This window comes from Podarcis liolepis (assembly GCF_965112155.1).
Source record: "Podarcis liolepis genome assembly, chromosome: 1".
NCBI lineage: Eukaryota > Metazoa > Chordata > Lepidosauria > Squamata > Lacertidae > Podarcis > Podarcis liolepis.
This window is the reverse complement of record NC_139554.1, coordinates 19,659,094-19,669,915: the sequence shown is the minus strand read 5'-3', so window position 1 is coordinate 19,669,915 and position 10,822 is coordinate 19,659,094.

Below are 10,822 nucleotides of genomic sequence, written 5' to 3'. Positions count from 1 at the left end.
GGAGGATTTAGAGTTAGTGGTGTATAGCATCATAGGGGCTAGAATAATGGTTTTTTTAAAAAAAATGTATGTGTGTGTATCTGTAGACTGATTCACCATCTGTGACTTGCTTATCATATTTTGGAATCAAGAAACGCAAGGAAATTTTCAGTCATTTGTTTTGTGAAAAACATCGCAAAAACTTTTAACACCGTGAATACATTTTCTTCATTTAATGCTGTAGCATCTTAAAGGTAGTGTGCATTTATTTTGCTTCATAATTAGGATTCTTTAAATAAAACAATAGAAAACTGATGAAGTCTTCTGAGACTTTATTATAATTTCCCATTAGGAACAATCAGAACATTCAGTACAGCAATAGATATAGATATAAACCACGCATGCGCAGTGTATACATCATGCTCAGGCATTCGTTTTTCAGAAAAATTTTCTATTCAGCACAATTGTGCAAGCATTCGCCTCACAGAGCTACAGTTCTCAGAGTTCTTTAGGAAGAGGGATTGATTGTTAAAGCCACTCTGTGAGGGCAATAGAAGTTTCCTAGCAGCTCTTAGCATCCTTCAAAAACAGTACTTGGGATTCTTTTGGGGAAGACAAGACTGAAAAGAGGTATAATAGTGAAATATAAGATGCAGGTGTGGCCTTACGGAACTTTTGGCAATGCCTTCCTTCTTCAGACCGAACACAGCCCAGTCCATGGCTAGCAGGATGTGTTCAGCTTCAGAGACCAAGAGTGATATCGGCTTTGCTACTTCCTTAAATTTCCAGAGGGATTCTGTATCGGTATTAGCATAAGAGACAATTGCAGGCTTTTAGAATATTTGAAATCCATCACCCAGGTCGTAGTGGAGGAGGAATATATCTACACACTAATGCAAGATAACGGATGCGTGTGCTTGTGTGTGAGGTAAAATTACCTCAGCAGCAAAGAAAATTTGAAAGGACACGTGCTCCATCGCAGAAGGAAATTGTGGAACTTTTACAAAGTCTTTTTTTAAAAAAAAAAAAAGTTCATAAAAGCTTTGTAACACAACAGACCAGTTCTGTTGCCCAGTTCATGTAAAAGCACATTTTTCCAGCTTTGTATTGTTGTGTGTCTCTCCAAAAACAAAGCTGAAAATGGTGCACACCCATCAGCCCTGTGAAATGATTTCTGAGAGTGGTTTTCACCAATACAAATTTTGTTGGGGAAGATGGCACGACTGGCTGCAACATTAATCAACGGATCCTTCTGGAGATTGACCTAAGCAGCACAGCCACAACAATTGCCACATTCACACCACTATGATACCACTTTAAACAGTCATGGCTTCTCCTAACTAATTCTGTAGTTTGTTAAGGGTTCTGAGAGCTGTTAGGAGCCCCCTGTTCCCCTCACAGAGCTACAATTCCCAGAGTTTCCTAGGAACATCTTTGCTGGCCTCAGGCACAAAATATAGCCTTAACTCATAAACTGGCAGGTTTTAGCAGCCAGTTGAACAAATTGCAACATTCACAGTGACTATGACAATTCAGCTAATGAGGCCAAAGGCCTTTCTGAATCCAAATGTGTTTGCCTGTTGGAAGATGGTAATCAGAGGAGGGCTTTGTTGGGCCTGTCTTGACAAGGTGCTCCAGACTTTGGGAGAAGACTAAGGGTGTGCTGAAACCTGTCTTCCAATCTGCCTCTTTCTCATGGTGCTTCAGAACGCCATGGTTGAGCTTATTATTCTGAAATGGTCAAAGGTAATGTATTCTTTCCATTAAATGTTTCTGCAGCACTCTGCAGCCTCCCTGGCTGCCCGTATCTCTTAAGCTGCAAAAGCCCTATGGGACTCATAACATCATCGTCTGCACTTAGGAAGCAGAAACTTAGGGAGCCAGAGCAGCTGGCTACTGAGTGCCTAAGCCCTTCCTTTAACCCATGGGTAGGCAAACTAAGGCCCGGGGGCTGGATCCGGCCCAATCACCTTCTAAATCCGGCCCACGAACGGTCCAGGAATCAGTGTGAGTAGAATGTGTCCTTTTATTTAAAATGCACCTCTGGGTTATTTGTGGGGCCTGCCTGGTGTTTTTACAAGAGTAGAATGTGTGCTTTTATTTAAAATGCATCTCTGGGTTATTTGTGGGGCATAGAAATTTGTTCATTTTTTCTTTCAAAATATAGTCTGGCCCCCCGCAAGGTCTGAGGGGCAGTGGACCGGCCCCCTGCTGAAAAAGTTTGCTGACCCCTGTAAACTTTTACATAAATCTTTCTGCAATGATTTCTTTAAAAGCAAAATAATAACAAACAATAGCTGCCACAATCAACAACCTCTTACACGAAAAGCACAGTTGAGGACCTCATAGGCTTTTCTGTAAGTGGGATCACCCAAGGAGGTTGCAGAATGCATACCACTAGAGAGATAATTTGCAGAATGAAAGAGGAAAGGCTCACAAACACTGCTTGAAAGAATGATACATGCAATAACCCCTCCATATCCCACTCACAAACATTTCACTGAATATTTTTCTTCCCTTTCATAATTTTTTTATGGATTTCCCCCCCTTATTAATCAGCAGGAAATGGTAAGACTCACTCTTGAGTTTCTGCTAAATGAACATCAGAAGTTGGTAGGCCAATAGGAATAAAGTCTTCTGAAAATCTTCACACCCAGGCAGCTTAAATGGGAGATCATGGTCTTTCAGGTAACCTAATCTTTCAGATCATGTGTGTTTGCTGACACACCAGTTGGGCTTGTTGCTGTGTAAAGTGTGAAACAGCCCTTAGTATTACTTATGCTGGTGGGTATAGCTACATGACTTTGTTTTATTTGAATAATACTTGTATGAATAACACTTCTTCAGCTTTAATGAATGCAGTTCATTGCACTGTTTCGCTGTGCACTTTCCATATCCATCTTCTGAATCCAAAATCTATATTAATTAGGAAATGTGGATTTTATTTCTAAAAGTCTCTCTTGCAGTTCCAGTTCTGCATCTGCAGGAACCTTAGCAAGTGACCCATTCCAGAATAAAGCACCTTTTTAACACTGCTTGTGAAAACACCCGTTCCGACTGCAAATTCTTTCTATCCCCCTTCCGCTGCCGCACTCTCCCCATCCTATAGCGCAAGGTTACCTTGGGCTTATAATTTTATTCAACGCAGTATCTGCCAAGGATTTGGGAGACTGTGGGGTGGGGGTGGCAAGCAAGATGGAGTGGCAGCCCGTCAAAATGACAGCTCTTCAAATCAATGGCTAGATTAATATGAGTCATTGTGGGGTTGGGGTGGGGTTGGGAGGCAGAGAGTGGAGAGGAAAAGCCCTAAATCTGCTTTTGTTTGTTTCTTTTAGAAACACTATAGATTGGCAGCTTTGGATTTGGGTGGGGTGAGCAAGTTTGTGTAGTGAAATTAGAAGCACTGGAGTGTGTAGAGGAAACTATCAAAAATGTATTTCATGGCTTGACACTCGAACAAGGAATGGGCAGAAATCTTTTGTTTTACTAAGCTAAATCTCCCAATTTCCAAAAGAAGGGGGGAATGGCGACGAGAGAAAGAGGCGGGATGGAGGAGGGAGGGAGGGAAGGAAGAAGAGAAAGAGAGAAGAAAGATGGGGGATGGGGCATCAGAAACCCCTTCTAAAACTGCAGCAGTTGCCTTCTAAACCCTCTTGCTTCTCTGATTGATACTTTTCAATTATACCTTCCCATTTCACTGACATTTGAAATGCTATTTTCTCTCTCTCTCTCCTAGCGATAACTTCAAATGCTTAAGTTCCAACAGCACTGGTAACCCTGTTTAGCTGTAGTAGTAAATTGGTTCCTTGTACAACATAATGGCAGTGACAGGCTTTTGCTAGGGAAATGAGTTCTCCAATGGGACATGCCTATGATAAGACGTCCAGTTTTGAAATTGTATTTCTCTGTATCAGAATTAAATCTGGACTTTATATTTCTTTTCTGCCACTGCTCTCTAGCTGGTCCCTATACAGTACGACCAAAGACTGACAAGTAATGCTTACACAGGAACCCTTTCACTTAAATTGGATTTGTGCTTTTATGTTGCCTCCTATTATTAGCTATTAAAATCTCGCCACTTCTTTTTTCCCTCCCCTCGTTGCCAGGGCTGGGGGGCTGGGGAACAGTGATATGGTTTGCCAAAACTTTTTTAAAAACCCCACTCATGCGGGGGCTGAATCTGGCAGGTAGGGGGAAGCAATGCGAGTGTACTCCTTTTAACCAAAGAGAATGTCTCCTTTAAGATCACAAAGTGTAAAATTAACTTAAATTTGGTAATGGGGCCATGTAATCTGCAACTGCAGATTTTCCTTTCAAAAGCATCACTATTAAACTGCATTTTAAAGAAATGCCTTAGGGAGGTTCCACCAAACAACATTGATTTGTGCTGCTTTGCATACCTTTAGATATCTATATCTATACCTATATATTTTTAAAACTTCGCACTTTTTCTTTCTCCTCCCTCCCGCCAGCTGTCATATTGTGTTCCTTAAGAGCCATTAATGGTTAAAACAATCGGGAGGCACCTCCCGTGTCTTTTGATTTCCATTGGTGTTTGACAGTAGCACAAGTACGCGCATTTTGCTTAATGCTGTGATTAACATACACTATAATGGAACATTACAATGGAGGCCACTAGGAGATTATCAGCACATGTAATTTCTCCTTAACCTTAGGTTCATATTATCACTTAAATAACAAAATAATAAATCAGGCTAGGAGGGGGAGGGAAGGTTTTCTCTGCTCTCCTTTTGTGTTAAAACTTAACTCAATGTAATTCCTTTGTGGCTCTCCCTCTCTCTCCCCCCCCCCGCCTCTTTCTTTTTCTCCCTTTTTGCTTCCTAGAGGGAGTGCCCATATCTCTCATCTGCGTTTCTCATTTCCAATGCGGAAGGGTAACATTTGCTAGGGATGGAGGAGGAAACAATCTTAAATGGATTTAGGCGTGGTATCTGATGGGGCTCCCGGCTTGGAGCTGTTTGCGAAATTCTCCGCCCCCTAACTAATTATATGCAAAACCACATGCAAAATAATACATACCTTATACATATAATGCATATAAAGGAGTCGCATCCCATGCTGCATTTCCGCAGCAGCATGTTATAAGTTGTTGTTGTTGTTTAGTCATTTAGTCGTGTCCCACCCTTCGTGACCCCATGGACCAGAGCACGCCAGGCACTCCTGTCTTCCACTGCCTCCCGCAGTTTGGTCAAACTCATGCTGGTAGCTTCTAGAACACTGTCCAGCCATCTTGTCCTCTGTCGTCCCCTTCTCCTTGTGCCCTCAATCTTTCCCAACATCAGGGTCTTTTCCAGGGAGTTTTCTCTTCTCATGAGGTGGCCAAAGTACTGGAGGATCAGGATCTGTCCTTCCAGTGAGCACTTAACACCTAAACATCTGCCATTCGTGCCTTGCAGGAGGTTGAACTAGACGAGCCTTGGGACTCTTCCCAATGATCTCTACGATTCTATGATTTTTATGCTGTTGGGTGTATCTGTTAATGTGCTGGTTACCTGAGGAAAACCTGGAGCATGCAGGTGTATAATATGCATAGAACACTGCTGTTGCTGTTGTTGATTTTGCTGCTGCTGAAGTCTCTAGCTAATATGGTCCAGCGCAACGGAGCCTGATTCCAAATGCGAGATGAATTGTGGCGAATTGTTTTGGAATAGGAGCCACGAATCTTAGGCCTTGGTGATGAATGTGGCCCACCAGGCCTAGCTGCCCCGAAGAAGTTTCCCCAGGCCCCACCCCTTTATGTCCCCAAATGATTTTTGCCTGCCTGGGGTATGTCTTTGAACCCTGATCAGGGTTGCCACCCATCCCTAGAAAAATGTGGTTTCCTGTTTTTGGACAAAAAGTGTTCCCTGTCCCATTCGGACTTCAAGTGGGATGGCTTTTTCCCATATTCGAGCTCAGCCAGCAGAAGATGATGGCTGTGCCACTGTTGGTGCAGCTGAAGTGGAGCCCACCACGAGCGACAATAGAGAGTAGGGGGAAGGAATGACTTCCTCTCCCTCCCTTGCCCCTCCTTCCTTCCTTCTCGCTGGTGCTCCTCCTCAGTCACTACCCACTGGTCTAGCATGGTGTGGGTACACCACCCCAACCTGACCTCTCCTCCCTCCTCCATCTTCCTCTGCACTCTTCTGCCATCAGCATGGGCGAGAGGCTGGAACTGTGGCTCAAGCCACTCTTGAAAGTTGGCTGTCATTTAGTCGTGTCCGACTCTTTGTGACCCCATGGACCAGAGCACGCCAGGCACTCCTGGTGTTTATTTCTCTAGACCCGCCAGCCCGCCCCCCCCCCCAGCATGGCACCCTGAGAAGGCTGCCTAGAAGGAGCTGTGGTCCTTGGACCCAAAAATGTTCCCTATCCCTGTTTTAGAAGATTATTGCAATTATTTTAAAATAGTTCATTTTAAGTGAGCCCGTTCCCAATTGGACTGGGCAAAGCTTTGTTATGAGTTTGACAGCAGCGACGGGGCAGGGGACGGAGAGTAGGCCATATACTGAGACCCTTCTAGTCCAGCAAGTGTTAAAACAAAAGCCAGGATAGCTTCCTGGTGAGACGATTGCCTAGGTTAGTGATGGCAAACCTTTTAGAGACTGCAACCCAAGCTGCAACCCAAAACCCACTTATTTATAACAAAGTGCCAACACGGAAATTTAACCTGTATATCTCATTTTTTTTCTGTGTGTTTCACGTTTCTTCTTTATGACTACTGTTGTAATAAATAATCCTTCATAAAAGTTATTGCAATACATTCTTCATTAAATTATCTTTCCGTTGATATATAATTTTATGATATAACTCAGTCCTTTTTTTCTAAAAAATGTTTAGGGGTAGTCTCATTTTGACTCAAGAAAATCATCACGGGGGGAAAATAAATACAGTTCAAATCAGGAAAAATAAATACAGTGGTACTTCAGTTTTCAAACAGCTTAGTTCTCGAACTACAGTGGTGCCCCGCAAGACGAATGCCTCGCAAGACGGAAAACCCGCTAGACGAAAGGGTTTTCCATTTTTGAGCTGCTTCGCAAGACGATTTTCCCTATGGGCTTGCTTTGCAAGACGAAAATGTCTTGCAAGTGTTCCGATTTTTCCCCCGCTTCCCCCCCTTTTTCTAAGCCTTTAATAGCCGCTAATAGCCTTTTAGCCGCTAATCCGCTAAGCCTTTAATAGCCGCTAAGCCTTTAATAGCCGCTAAGCCTTTAATAGCCGCTAAACCGCTAATAGCGCTAATACGCTAAGCCGCTAATAGGGTTGCTTCGCAAAACGGAAAAACCGCTAGACGAAGAGGCTCACAGAACGGATTAATTTCGTCTTGCGAGGCACCACTGTACTTGGAACCTGAACACTTCAAACCCGGAAATGAGTTTTCCGGTTTTGGAACTTTTTTCAGAAGCCAAACGTGCTCTGTTCTGAGTATAACTTCCATTTTGGGTGCCACACATCTGTTTTCCTAGTGTGAGGGAAGGCAGGCTGGGTGGCAAGCGAGCAGGCACATGCCGCCCTCCAGCGCTGGGTCCCTCCGCCGCTACCACAACAGCAACCACCCCCTCCTCCAGCTCTGGCGGCCCTGGCGCTGAGTGAGGGGAGGCTGGGCCAGTCTACTCCTGCTTGGAGCTTCTCCGCTAGGCAGCGTTGCTGCTTGCATGGGAGCAGGAGCTGATCGGGGCGGCTCAGCTGGGGAGGTGCAGGCTCCATCACACTTTTCATTGAGGGGTTCGTGGCTGCACTCCCCTCAAGGGAGAAGTTTAAAGGAGCCCCCACTTCCGCATCAGATCCCCTGCAACCCCATGAAGCCAGTCATGTTGAATAGTTGCTGGGGTTGGGGAAGATGGAGGCAGCCCGGAAGCAGCATCTGAGAGCCCCTGCACCACCTGAAGGCAGCCAGGTGCTTCTCAGCTGAGCTGCCCAATCCTGCTCCTACTTGTGTGCAAGCAGGAGTGGAGGTGGGGATATCTCAGAAGTGGAACAGGCTGGGGGTGGGGGGCTGCGGCAGCGACATTCCTTGCCTGCTCGCTGGGCTGCATTCAAAATAAAAACTGAAACTTCCCTGAAAACCACAAAGCCAACAAACTTGCAATTCGTGAAAAAGCAGCAACACAACAAGCTGAAAAAAGCAAACCAACCGCAAATGAATTAAAACCACAAGAAAACATAACACAACACTGACCCTGAGTCTTACCCTAATTCTAACCCTTACCCTAACCCTAACCCAGCCCTCCTCTCCTCCTCACTCCTCCTCTACCCCTGGCATGGAAGCTACGGCACCAGGGCTGCAGAATTTGGATGCTCGCACGTGCCGTCTCTGGCACACGTGCCATAGGTTTGCCACCACTGGCCTAGGTGATGGGCCATTCAGGGGAACAAAGGAAAGGGGCTCTGTGCGAGATGGCCCTCTCTCAACTTATGGATAGTTAGAAGGGAAGAGCCAGAGGGGAGAGTTTTGCAGTAATGTGAGCAAAAGCAGCAAGCTGGAGAGAGGGAGTCAGAGCAATGTTTGAATCCAAGGCTGCATCTATGGGGGAAGCAAGGACATCTTGGGGTGCTAATACCTCATTGCAAAAGGAAACATGAATCCTTTGTGAGCGCCTGGGATCTCGCACCGCTTGGAGATTGGGGTGATGTGCAACAATATGCCAATCATTAATGGTGCTGATAGTATTATTATATGGATTGTGCCGATTGTATTTAAAACTGAGCTAATCTTTGCTGCTGTCTCTACCACTCAGTTTTTCTAGTCCATAAAGGAGGGTCTGCCTTTAGGATTATTCTTGCTAATAAAATAAATATGGTTGCCATTCTTTGTGGCTGAAGTGGAAGGAAATGACCAGTGTACAACTTCATGGCCCCTTTCACTGTTTTCAACATGCCATTAATAATCAGAAACACTGAATAGAGAAGGGCAAGTTAAATCCTGTCATTGAAACAGCAAACAGCTTTAGTCAAATGTATTGGCACAGGATTAAAAATGCATCAAGCATGTATTTGTCTTCTCAATGGGAAGCCCTTATTAATAGTTTGAAGAGTGGAAAGCTTAGCCTTATACAATAAGCACTGTAGTTGCTTTTTTTTTAAAAAAATGTTTTAATGTGCGAAATTGCAGGATATAAAGGTTGCCTTTAAAGCTTCTCACCAGTCCCCGTAATTTCCCCACTTAGAATCCATTCTTTCCCGTTTACAAAAGAGTGTCTCATAGTGGTCACAGCAGAAATGCAGTGATACCAGGATGAGCCTGGGGCTCTACCAAGTTTAATGACTTTGCTGCTGTCAAAATATTGGGCATAGCAAGGAAGGAACATGACAGCATGGTGTTCCTGGGAAACGTCTCTCTTCTCTCTTGTGGTCTCCTTCTGACTTGGCTTCACCCTGGATATGCCACTGGCTTGTGTGGTGAGCTTCAAGGGAAGGGAAGAGGCCAAGGAAATGTTCTCTTTCTGACTAATCTACACTGGAATTAGAGATCGCCTTTGTTGCAGCTGACAGTTTTGGTTTCATTCAGATCACATCCACGGCGTACACTGAAAACACATTTAATGCACTTTTAAAGCACATGTCTTCCCCCAAGACATCCCAGGAACTGTAGTTTGTTAAAGGTGGTGGGAATTGTAGTTCTATGAGGTGAACACTAGAGATCCTAGGATTTTCTGGGGGTAAGTCAAGCATTTTAAATTTGCTTTAAGATGCATAAAAGGGACCCCTGAGCATTTGGCTCCAGTTGTGGCCAACTCTGGGGTTGTAGCGCTCATCTCGCTTTACAGTGGTGCCCCGCAAGACGAATGCCTCGCAAGACGAAAAACCTGCTAGATGAAAGGGTTTTCCGTTTTTGCGTTGTTTCACTAGACGAATTTCCCTATGGGATTGCTTCGCAAGATGAAAAAGTCTTGCGAGTCTTGCCATTTTTTCCCGCTCCCCCCCCTTTTTCTAAGCTGCTAAGCCACTAAGCTGCTAATAGCCTTTTAGCCGCTAAGCCGCTAAGCCTTTAATAGCCGCTAAACCGCTAATAGCGCTAATCCGCTAAGCCACTAATAGGGTTGCTTCGCAAGACGAAAAAACCGCTAGATGAAGAGACTCGCGGAACGGATTATTTTCGTCTTGCGAGGCACCACTGTATTGGCTGAGGGAGCCGGCGTACAACTTCTGGGTCATGTGGCCAGCATGACTAAGCCACTTTTGGCGAACCAGAGCAGCGCACGGAAATGTCGTTTACCTTCCCACCGGAGCGGTACCTATTTATCTACTTGCACTTTGACGTGCTTTCGAACTGCTAGGTTGGCAAGAGCAGGGACTGAGCAACAGGAGCTCACCCCGTCGCGGGGATTCAAACCTTCTGATTGGCAAGTCCTAGGCTCTGTGGTTTAACCCACAGCACCACCCGCGTCCCTTTAAGATGCATAACAGCAGCTTAAAGACTCCCCAAGAAATGACAGACTAACTGCTACTGTTGTTTACTATATTTTAAATTATGTATATTGCATGTGAAAAATACATTTTATAAATTGCTTTAAATTTATGGTGTGGCAATGATCTCTATTTCTCATTTTTCAAATATTAAGTTCAGTTTGCTCCATTTCTGCATCAGTTTGTGGGTGGGTTGTTGTTGTTTTTAAGTAAGGAAGTCTGCAGGAAATTCAGACATATTGTAGTACACATTTTCCCAAATGATCAAATTTTTGTATTATTATTTATTATTCCAAATTTACAACCCACCCTTCCTCATCAAAGGGAGCCCAGGGCAGCTTACAATAATAAAATTGCATTAACATATTTTTAAAGAACACTGAAATGCATTGCAGAAAGCAGTTGAAACTGGCAATGTAAACACTTCATAAAACCT